The sequence below is a fragment of the Micropterus salmoides genome, unplaced genomic scaffold, assembly GCF_014851395.1.
Source record: "Micropterus salmoides isolate LMB-PRFRI ecotype aquatic unplaced genomic scaffold, ASM1485139v1 Ms_hic_scaffold_1, whole genome shotgun sequence".
Lineage (NCBI taxonomy): Eukaryota > Metazoa > Chordata > Actinopteri > Centrarchiformes > Centrarchidae > Micropterus > Micropterus salmoides.
In genome coordinates this window covers 57,393,038-57,405,941 of record NW_024040040.1, presented here as the reverse complement: position 1 = coordinate 57,405,941, position 12,904 = coordinate 57,393,038, and the positions used below count along the sequence as shown (strand labels likewise).

The following is a 12,904-nucleotide window of genomic DNA, read 5'->3' as shown; positions in this document are numbered from 1 at the left end:
GTGTGTACTGCGTGTGTGTACTGTGTGTGTACTGTGTGTGTGTACTGTGTGTGTGTACTGTGTGTGTGTACTGTGTGTGTACTGTGTGTGTGTACTGCGTGTGTGTACTGTGTGTGTACTGCGTGTGTGTACCCTGTGGAGCGGTCAAAGGTCGTCCCTGTTCTTCACACCAGCCCACAGGATGGATGTACGGACTGCTGCCGTCGCACCTGATCGATACAGGAACCAATAAACACTGTGAGCTCCCCCTGCTGGCCACCACTGCAACTACACATACCAGTACTGCTGCAGATACTACTGCTACACATACCAGTACTGCTGCAGATACTACTGCTACTGCTACTGCTACACATACCAGTACTGCTGCATTTACTACTGCTACACATACCAGTACTGCTGCAGATACTACTGCTACACATACCAGTACTGCTGCAGATACTACTGCTACACATACCAGTACTGCTGCAGATAATACTGCTATTGCTACACATACCAGTACTGCTGCAGATACTACTGCTACACATACCAGTACTGCTGCAGATACTACCGCTACACATACCAGTACTGCTGCATTTACTACTGCTACTGCTCCACATACCAGTACTGCTGCAGATACTACTGCTACACATACCAGTACTGCTGCAGATACTACTGCTATTGCTACACATACCAGTACTGCTGCATATACTACTGCTACACATACCAGTACTGCTGCAGATACTACTGCTATTGCTACACATACCAGTACTGCTGCATATACTACTGCTACTGCTACACATACCAGTACTGCTGCAGATACTACTGCTATGGTCTGTCTGGCCTGTCTGTCTCTGATCTGTCTGTCTCTGGCCTGTCTTTCCAACCTGTCTGTCTCTGACCTGTCTCTTTCCAACCTGTCTCTCTCTGGCCTGTCTGTCTCTGACCTCACTGTCCGACCTGTCTGTCCGACCTGTCTGTCTGACCTGTCTCTGACCTCACTGTCCGACCTGTCTGTCTGACCTGTCTGTCTCTGGCCTGTCTGTCCGACCTGTCTGTCTCACCAGTAGTCATATGTGTCGTCCCAGTTGTCAAAGTGGACCAAGAAGTGGTCATCGATGACATCAGTGACGGAGGCGACGCAGACCAGACCAGGGTTCTTCCTGTCAACCGCCTCCAACTTCATTCCCACAGTGAACCCACAGCTCTGAGAGACAGACAGACAGAGGCAGAGAGACAGGTGGTGAGACTGAATCCACAGCTCTGAGAGACAGACAGACAGGTGGTCAGACAGGTGTATACTGACCGCAGTGCGACAGGTGAACAGGGTCGGAGGAGCAGCATGAGAGCCAGTGGACTGCAGGTAGAGCGGCCAATCAAAATCGATCTCACTGTGACCTGCAGAGACAGAGACAGGTAGAGTGATGTCACCTGTGTCAGGTGGTTTATCTTAAGGGGCTGGACTACCTGTACTTACCTTTGGGTGGGTGGAGCTTGTGGTTGTGGTCTTTACTCCAGCCTGCGGGTTTGATGCTTGCTGAGTCGGCATTTACCCAAAAGTCATAGCACTCCGAGTATCCGTCAATATGGAGACGGAGCCGATAACCAATCACCTGAGAGGGAGAAAGGAGATCAAACCTCTTCTTCTTCATCTAACCTTCAAACTACAGACATGTATCTAACCTTCAACTGCAGACCTGTATCTAACCTTCAAACTACAACACTAACCTTCAAACTGCAACAGACCTGTATCTAACCTTCAAACTACAACACTAACCTTCAAACTACAACAGACATGTATCTAACCTTCAAACTACAACACTAACCTTCAAACTGCAACAGACCTGTATCTAACCTTCAAACTACAACAGACGTGTATCTAACCTTCAAACTACAACAGACCTGTATCTAACCTTCAAACTACAACAGACCTGTATCTAACCTTCAAACTGCAACAGACCTGTATCTAACCTTCAAACTACAACAGACCTGTATCTAACCTTCAAACTGCAACAGACCTGTATCTAACCTTCAAACTACAACAGACGTGTATCTAACCTTCAAACTACAACAGACCTGTATCTAACCTTCAAACTACAACAGACCTGTATCTAACCTTCAAACTACAACAGACCTGTATCTAACCTTCAAACTACAACAGACGTGTATCTAACCTTCAAACTACAACAGACCTGTATCTAACCTTCAAACTGCAACAGACCTGTATCTAACCTTCAAACTACAACACTAACCTTCAAACTGCAACACTAACCTTCAAACTGCAACAGACCTGTATCTAACCTTCAAACTACAGACATGTATCTAACCTTCAAACTACAACAGACGTGTATCTAACCTTCAAACTACAACACTAACCTTCAAACTGCAACAGACGTGTATCTAACCTTCAAACTACAACACTAACCTTCAAACTGCAACAGACGTGTATCTAACCTTCAAACTACAAAAGACCTGTATCTAACCTTCAAACTGCAACAGACCTGTATCTAACATTCAAATTACAACAGACGTGTATCTAACCTTCAAACTACAACAGACCTGTATCTAACCTTCAAACTGCAACAGACCTGTATCTAACCTTCAAACTACAACACTAACCTTCAAACTGCAACACTAACCTTCAAACTGCAACAGACCTGTATCTAACCTTCAAACTACAGACATGTATCTAACCTTCAAACTACAACAGACGTGTATCTAACCTTCAAACTACAACAGACGTGTATCTAACCTTCAAACTACAACACTAACCTTCAAACTGCAACAGACGTGTATCTAACCTTCAAACTACAAAAGACCTGTATCTAACCTTCAAACTGCAACAGACCTGTATCTAACATTCAAATTACAACAGACGTGTATCTAACATTCAAATTACAACAGACGTGTATCTAACCTTCAAACTACAACAGACCTGTATCTAACCTTCAAACTACAACAGACCTGTATCTAACATTCAAATTACAACAGACGTGTATCTAACCTTCAAACTACAACAGACCTGTATCTAACCTTCAAACTACAACAGACCTGTATCTAACCTTCAAACTACAACAGACGTGTATCTAACCATCAAACTACAACAGACGTGTATCTAACCTTCAAACTACAACACTAACCTTCAAACTACAACACTAACCTTCAAACTGCAACAGACCTGTATCTAACCTTCAAACTACAACAGACCTGTATCTAACCTTCAAACTACAGACCTGTATCTAACCTTCAAACTACAACACTAACCTTCAAACTGCAACAGACGTGTATCTAACCTTCAAACTACAAAGACCTGTATCTAACCTTCAAACTGCAACAGACCTGTATCTAACATTCAAATTACAACAGACGTGTATCTAACCTTCAAACTACAACAGACGTGTATCTAACCTTCAAACTACAAAAGACCTGTATCTAACCTTTAAACTACAACAGACGTGTATCTAACCTTCAAACTACAACACTAACCTTCAAACTACAACACTAACCTTCAAACTGCAACAGACCTGTATCTAACCTTCAAACTGCAACAGACGTGTATCTAACCTTCAAACTACAACAGACGTGTATCTAACCTTCAAACTACAACACTAACCTTCAAACTGCAACAGACCTGTATCTAACCTTCAAACTGCAACAGACGTGTATCTAACCTTCAAACTACAAAAGACCTGTATCTAACCTTCAAACTGCAACAGACCTGTATCTAACATTCAAATTACAACAGACGTGTATCTAACCTTCAAACTACAACAGACGTGTATCTAACCTTCAAACTACAAAAGACCTGTATCTAACCTTCAAACTACAACACTAACCTTCAAACTGCAACAGACGTGTATCTAACCTTCAAACTACAACAGACCTGTATCTAACCTTCAAACTACAACACTAACCTTCAAACTGCAACAGACCTGTATCTACCCTTCAAACTACAACACTAACCTTCAAACTGCAACAGACGTGTATCTAACCTTCAAACTACAACAGACCTGTATCTAACCTTCAAACTACAACACTAACCTTCAAACTGCAACAGACCTGTATCTACCCTTCAAACTACAACAGACGTGTATCTAACCTTCAAACTACAACAGACCTGTATCTAACCTTCAAACTGCAACAGACCTGTATCTAACCTTCAAACTACAACACTAACCTTCAAACTGCAACACTAACCTTCAAACTGCAACAGACCTGTATCTAACCTTCAAACTACAGACATGTATCTAACCTTCAAACTACAACAGACGTGTATCTAACCTTCAAACTACAACACTAACCTTCAAACTGCAACAGACGTGTATCTAACCTTCAAACTACAAAAGACCTGTATCTAACCTTCAAACTACAACACTAACCTTCAAACTGCAACAGACGTGTATCTAACCTTCAAACTACAACAGACGTGTATCTAACCTTCAAACTACAACACTAACCTTCAAACTGCAACAGACCTGTATCTAACCTTCAAACTGCAACAGACCTGTATCTAACATTCAAATTACAACAGACGTGTATCTAACCTTCAAACTACAACAGACCTGTATCTAACCTTCAAACTACAACAGACCTGTATCTAACCTTCAAACTACAACAGACGTGTATCTAACCATCAAACTACAACAGACGTGTATCTAACCTTCAAACTACAACACTAACCTTCAAACTACAACACTAACCTTCAAACTGCAACAGACCTGTATCTAACCTTCAAACTACAACAGACCTGTATCTAACCTTCAAACTACAGACCTGTATCTAACCTTCAAACTACAACACTAACCTTCAAACTGCAACAGACGTGTATCTAACCTTCAAACTACAAAAGACCTGTATCTAACCTTCAAACTGCAACAGACCTGTATCTAACATTCAAATTACAACAGACGTGTATCTAACCTTCAAACTACAACAGACGTGTATCTAACCTTCAAACTACAAAAGACCTGTATCTAACCTTCAAACTACAACAGACGTGTATCTAACCTTCAAACTACAACACTAACCTTCAAACTGCAACAGACCTGTATCTAACCTTCAAACTACAACAGACGTGTATCTAACCTTCAAACTACAACACTAACCTTCAAACTGCAACAGACCTGTATCTAACCTTCAAACTGCAACAGACGTGTATCTAACCTTCAAACTACAAAAGACCTGTATCTAACCTTCAAACTGCAACAGACCTGTATCTAACATTCAAATTACAACAGACGTGTATCTAACCTTCAAACTACAACAGACGTGTATCTAACCTTCAAACTACAAAAGACCTGTATCTAACCTTCAAACTACAACAGACGTGTATCTAACCTTCAAACTACAACACTAACCTTCAAACTACAACATTAACCTTCAAACTGCAACAGACCTGTATCTAACCTTCAAACTACAACAGACGTGTATCTAACCTTCAAACTACAACACTAACCTTCAAACTACAACACTAACCTTCAAACTGCAACAGACCTGTATCTAACCTTCAAACTACAACAGACGTGTATCTAACCTTCAAACTACAACAGACGTGTATCTAACCTTCAAACTACAACACTAACCTTCAAACTGCAACAGACCTGTATCTAACCTTCAAACTACAACAGACGTGTATCTAACCTTCAAACTACAACACTAACCTTCAAACTGCAACAGACCTGTATCTAACCTTCAAACTACAACAGACGTGTATCTAACCTTCAAACTACAACACTAACCTTCAAACTGCAACAGACCTGTATCTAACCTTCAAACTGCAACAGACCAGTATCTAACCTTCAAACTACAACAGACCTGTATCTAACCTTCAAACTACAACACTAACCTTCAAACTGCAACAGACCTGTATCTAACCTTCAAACTACAACAGACGTGTATCTAACCTTCAAACTACAACAGACGTGTATCTAACCTTCAAACTACAGACATGTATCTAACCTTCAAACTACAACACTAGCCTTCAAACTGCAACAAACCTGTATCTAACCTTCAAACTACAACAGACCTGTATCTAACCTTCAAACTACAACACTAACCTTCAAACTACAACAGACGTGTATCTAACCTTCAAACTACAGACATGTATCTAACCTTCAAACTACAACAGACGTGTATCTAACCTTCAAACTACAACACTAACCTTCAAACTGCAACAGACGTGTATCTAACCTTCAAACTACAACACTAACCTTCAAACTGCAACAGACCTGTATCTAACCTTCAAACTACAAAAGACCTGTATCTAACCTTCAAACTACAGACATGTATCTAACCGTCAAACTACAACAGACCTGTATCTAACCTTCAAACTACAACACTAACCTTCAAACTGCAACAGACCTGTATCTAACCTTCAAACTACAGACATGTATCTAACCTTCAAACTACAACAGACGTGTATCTAACCTTCAAACTACAACAGACGTGTATCTAACCTTCAAACTACAACAGACCTGTATCTAACCTTCAAACTACAACACTAACCTTCAAACTGCAACAGACGTGTATCTAACCTTCAAACTACAAAAGACCTGTATCTAACCTTCAAACTGCAACAGACATGTATCTAACCTTCAAACTACAACAGACGTGTATCTAACCTTCAAACTACAACACTAACCTTCAAACTGCAACAGACGTGTATCTAACCTTCAAACTACAACAGACCTGTATCTAACCTTCAAACTACAACACTAACCTTCAAACTGCAACAGACCTGTATCTAACCTTCAAACTACAACACTAACCTTCAAACTGCAACAGACCTGTATCTAACCTTCAAACTGCAACAGACCTGTATCTAACCTTCAAACTACAACACTAACCTTCAAACTGCAACAGACCTGTATCTAACCTTCAAACTGCAACAGACCTGTATCTAACCTTCAATCTACAACACTAACCTTCAAACTGCAACAGACCTGTATCTAACCTTCAAACTACAACAGACCTGTATCTAACCTTCAAACTACAACACTAACCTTCAAACTGCAACAGACCTGTATCTAACCTTCAAACTACAACACTAACCTTCAAACTGCAACAGACCTGTATCTAACCTTCAAACTACAACACTAACCTTCAAACTGCAACAGACCTGTATCTAACCTTCAAACTGCAACAGACCTGTATCTAACCTTCAAACTACAACAGACATGTATCTAACCTTCAAACTACAACACTAACCTTCAAACTGCAACAGACCTGTATCTAACCTTCAAACTACAACAGACCTGTAACTACAGACCTGTATCTAAAAACTTGATGGCTTTTTCCAGTTACTGAACTTGTTGAACCGTGTCTCTTCATTACTCAGACACAAAACGCTGTTTCAGTGGTGAAGCATATTGCACATTACATTCCATCAGATCTGAGGTTCACATCTACATTTTTCTCATGACAGTGACGTTACTACATAATGACACCTGTCCGTCGCTCTGTATGGTGTACGTCAAGGTAAGAACATTCATCAGCTTGTTAATTTGCCTACTCCTCGCAGGTCTCCAGATCACAGTGAAAATGTACACAACTGTCCATGCATTTGTTACTTCTAGGCTGGATTACTGCAATTCCTTATTAACAGGCTGCTCGAAAAAGTCCATTAAGACTCTTCAGCTGATCCAGAATGCTGCAGCACGTGTTCTGACAGGAACCAGGAAAAGAGATCACATTTCTCCTGTTTTAGCTTCTCTGCATTGGCTTCCAGTAAAATCCAGAATAGAATTTAAAATCCTTCTTCTTACCTACAAAGCTCTTAATGGTCAGGCACCATCTTATCTTAAAGAGCTCATAGTACCTTACTACCCCACCAGAGCACTGCGCTCCCAGAATGCAGGGTTACTTGTGGTTCCTAGAGTCTCCAAAAGTAGACTAGGAGCCAGAGCGTTCAGCTATCAAGCTCCTCTCCTGTGGAACCAGGTTCCAGTTTGGGTTCAGGAGGCAGACACCATCTCCACATTTAAGAGTAGGCTTAAGACTTTCCTCTTTGATAAAGCTTATAGTTAGGGCTGGCTCAGGTGAGTCCTGAACCATCCCTTAGTTATGCTGCCGGCCATGATGTCCTGAGTCATCTGGCTCCATCTAGTGGCGGTAACATTTTCTACACGACCCAAAGGTTGTCTCTTCAGCTCAGTGTGTGTGTGTGTGTGTGTGTGTGTGTGTGTGTGTGTGTGTGTGTGTGTGTGTGTGTGTGTGTGTTACCTCTGCGACCGTCAGCACACACAACATGGAGGGGTGCAGCGGGTCGATGCCCTCCAGCTTCATTCCAACTTTAAAACCAGCTCTCTTGCTAGGGAAGGACTGGGACTGACAGACAGACAGGTCAAAGAGAGAGATAGAAAGAGAGAGAGAGAGAGAGAGAGAGAGAGAGAGAGAGAGAGAGAGAGAATTCACACTGGTAAATTACCTGAGTACAATAAAATGTCCCAAAGTGTTGACTTGAGGGGACAGGTAGAGACAGAGCTGCACTTTCTAACCTCATGCCCTAAATATAAAACACTAAGACAAAAACACTTTGCAAACATTTCCCAAATATACCCCGAATTCGAATTCATATCAGACACACATGCCATGAAGTGAGGACAACCAGTGGAGCCTCAGACTGATAAACATTTGATACTGATTTCTTTTTTAAATATTTTATTATTTTTTAATAAATTAATTATTTGTTTGTCTATTAATATATACACACACACGTTACTGTTTCATTTATTTATTTTATTTTTAATATATATTTTTTAACACACACACACACACACACACACGTTTACTGTTTTATTTATTTATTTTTTCTTTTAACACAAACACATACGCTTTGATTACTTTACGCTTTAATTACTTGTTTAATGAAATATATGGGGTTGATTGTTCTTACGTTGTATGTATGATGCTTTGGCAATGTTGTTGTTACACATTCATGCCAATAAAGCTAATCTGAATTGAAATGACAGCTCAGAGAGAGAGAGAGAGACAGGTCAGAGAGAGAGACAGGTCAGAGAGAGAGAGAGAGAGAGAGAGACAGGTCAGAGACAGAGACAGAGACAGGTCAGAGAGAGAGAGACAGGTCAGAGAGAAAGACAGACAGGTCAGAGAGACAGGTCAGAGAGAGACAGAGAGGTCAGAGAGAGAGACAGGTCAGAGAGAGACAGAGAGACAGGTCAGAGAGAGACCGAGAGGTTAGAGAGAGAGACAGGTCAGAGAGAGAGACAGGTCAGAGAGAGAGACAGACAGGTCAGAGAGAGAGACAGGTCAGAGAGAGAGAGAGAGAGAGAGACAGGTCAGAGAGAGAGACAGAGACAGGTCAGAGAGAGAGAGACAGGTCAGAGAGAGAGAGACAGGTCAGAGAGAAAGACAGACAGGTCAGAGAGACAGGTCAGAGAGAGACAGAGAGACAGGTCAGAGAGAGACCGAGAGGTTAGAGAGAGAGACAGGTCAGAGAGAGAGACAGGTCAGAGAGAGATAGAGAGACAGGTCAGAGAGAGACAGAGAGACAGGTCAGAGAGAGACAGACAGGTCAGAGAGAGAGACAGGTCAGAGAGAGATAGAGAGACAGGTCAGAGAGAGACAGAGAGACAGGTCAGAGAGAGACAGACAGGTCAGAGAGAGACAGAGAAACAGGTCAGAGAGAGAGACAGGTCAGAGAGAGAGAGAGACAGGTCAGAGAGAGACAGGTCAGAGAGAGAGACAGACAGGTCAGAGAGACAGGTCAGAGAGAGACAGAGAGACAGGTCAGAGAGAGACAGAGAGGTTAGAGAGAGAGACAGGTCAGAGAGAGAGACAGGTCAGAGAGAGACAGAGAGACAGGTCAGAGAGAGAGAGAGACAGGTCAGAGAGAGACAGAGAAACAGGTCAGAGAGAGAGACAGGTCAGAGAGAGAGAGAGACAGGTCAGAGAGAGACAGAGAGACAGGTCAGAGAGAGACAGAGAGACAGGTCAGAGAGAGAGAGACAGTTCAGAGAGAGAGAGAGACAGTTCAGAGAGAGAGACAGGTCAGAAAGAGATAGAGAGACAGGTCAGAGAGAGACAGACAGGTCAGAGAGAGAGAGACACAGGTCAGAGAGAGAGAGAGACAGGTCAGAGAAATAGAATGAAATGTATGGGGTTGATTGTTATGTTGTATATATGATGCTTTGGCAATGTTGATGTTACATTCATGCCAATAAAGCTAATTTGAATTGATTGAATTGATAGAGAGACAGGTCAGAGAGAGATAGAGAGAGAGACAGGACATCACAAATATATTGATAGTTGGTATCAGATCAATAATCATCATTTCTACAGTCTTGATTTGATTATTTGACGCTTCAAGTGGTGAGTTTCTATCAGAGTTCACCTTCACTGCATTTTATGGTTACATCAGTCAATCAGATGACTGAATGATTATTGGATAAACATCTGTGCAGGGGAACAAACCAACCAATCAGATGGCACAGAGCACACCGGGTCTCCTGTCTGTTGGAGCTGTATTCTGCCTCCTGTGTCTAGCTTGCTCCTCCCCAACCACTTCCACTTGTGTCTTGTTTTCTCCGCTCTAATCCCTTCCACCTGAGTCTAGCTTGCTTCGCCCAAACCACTTCCACCTATGCCTTGTTTGCTCCGCCCAAACCACTTCTACCTGTGCCTTGTTTACTCTGCCCAAACCACTTCTACCTGTGCCTTGTTTGCTCTGCCCAAACCACTTCCACCTGTGTCTAGCTTGCTCCGCACAAACCACTTCCACCTGTGTCTTGTTTTCTCCACCCTAATCCCTTCCACCTGTGTCTAGCTTGCTCCGCCATAACCACCTGACTTTCTGGGTTCAGTGTTTTGCCCCATCCCCCATGGAGTGAAGTAGTTTTTTGGATGTCCTGATTTGACCTGTAGCGTGAGCCCGTGACACATTGGTGTCTGTCGCTGGTGTAGCTATCAACCTCCCAGTTAAACTCTACCCAGGTATCCCGGTGTGAGCACAGTCTGACTTGTGACAGGTGTGTGTTACCTGTGTGTGTATTACCTGTGTAAACAGTGACAGAGGAGCAGCTTCAGCTTTCTGTTCGTTCAGGTACTGTTGCCAGGACCAGGACCGCCTCTTTACGCTCACTGGACACACACAGTTCAATTCAATTTTATTTATATAGCGCCAAATCACAACAACAGTTATCTCACAGAGCTTTTCACAAAAGAGCAGGTCTAGACCGTACTCTATGATGTTATGCAAACAGTTACTATGGTTACAACAATACCTGCAGGTTACCTGTCTGCGTCTGGGTGACCTTCACTCGTGACTCAGGGGTCAGCTACTGTAAGTAACTTCTAAACTGCTAGCTAAGTGCTAAGATATAACAGGCTAGTATGTTGGCAACATGTTTCACAGCATCCTGCTCTCTGATTGGCTGTGTGTGTGTGTTACCTTGAGTGCTGCTGACTTTGTTCTTCATCCTCTGTTCTTCTTTGGTTCCTTTCTGGTCAGACAGGAAATGAAGCAGTGAGTCTACGGCAGCCTGGAGGAGTCACTGCAGAAACTGTTTAAACATATGATCCATTTTCTTCACAAAGACATGTTGATCCTTGAAATACATGTGTTGAGATTAAATCCATAAATGTTTAAGTATTCTGCTGCCTGTCAGGTGACTGATGGTGGCAGACCCGCCTCCCAGGTCTCATCCAAACCAAACTGATCCATTTCAGACTGAACTCCATGTGTACTGCGACCTACTGCTGCATGTAGTATCACTGCTGTCTGTTGTAGTACCGAACACAATACTGAGCTAATGGGCTGAACAGAACCAGAACGGAAAAGAAAACTGAACTGAGGGTCTGGACCTAACTGGGAAACTGAACTGAGGGACTGAAAAGAACCAGGACACTGAGTTGAGGGTCTTGACAGAACCGGGACACTGAGCTGAGGGACTGAAAAGAACCGAGACACTGAGCTGAGGGTCTGAAAAGAACCAGGACACTGCGCTGAAGGTCTGGACAGAACCAGGACGGAACAGAACACTGAGCTGAGGGTCTGCACAGAACCAGGACACTGAGCTGAGGGTCTGGAAAGACCGGGACACTGAGCTGAGGGTCTGGACAGAACCGGGACACTGAGCAAAGGGTCTGAAAAGAACCAGGACACTGAGCTGAGGGTCTGGACAGAACCAGGACACTGTGCTGAGGGTCTGGACAGAACCAGAGTGGAACAGAACACTGAGCTGAGGGTCTGGACAGAATGAGAGCGGAACAGAACACTGAACTGAGGGTCTGAACAGAACCGGGACACTGAGCTGAGGGTCTGGGCGGAGCAAAGACACTGAGCTGAGGGACTGAAAAGAACCAGGACAATGAGCTGAGGGTCTAGACAGAACCAGGATGGAACCAGGACACTGAGCTGAGGGTCTGCACAGAACCAGAGCAGAACAGAACACTGAGCTGAGGGTCTGAACAGAACTGGGACACTGAGCTGAGGGTCTGGGCGGAGCAAAGACACTGAGCTGAGGGTCTGCGCAGATCCAGAGCGGAATAGAACACTGAGCTGAGGGTCTGGACAGAACCAGGACACTGAACTGAGGGTCTGCGCAGAACCAGAGCGGAACAGAACACTGAGCTGAGGGTCTGGACAGAACCAGGAAACTGAGTTGAGGGTCTGGAATGAACCAGAGCGGAACTGAACACTGATCTGAGGTTCTGGACAGAACCAAGACACTGAGCTGAGGGTCTGGACAGAACCAGAACACTAAGCTGAGGGTCTGGACAGAGCCAAGACACTGAGCTGAGGGTCTGGACAGAAACAACAAAGAACAGAACACTGAGCTGAGGGTCTGCACAGAACCAGAGCAGAACAGAACACTGAGCTGAGAGTCTGGACAGAACCTGAGCGGAACAGAACACTGAGCTGAGCGTCTGGACAGACCCAGAGCGGAACAGAACACTGAGCTGAGGGTCT

At 43.4% G+C, this 12,904-nt stretch overlaps 1 pseudogene; it reads right to left on the bottom strand.

The window, feature by feature from the left end:
• Positions 1-11,542, bottom strand: part of LOC119897449 — a 25,314-nt pseudogene extending 13,772 nt beyond the window's left edge.
• Between the last annotated feature and the right edge of the window lie 1,362 nt (positions 11,543-12,904).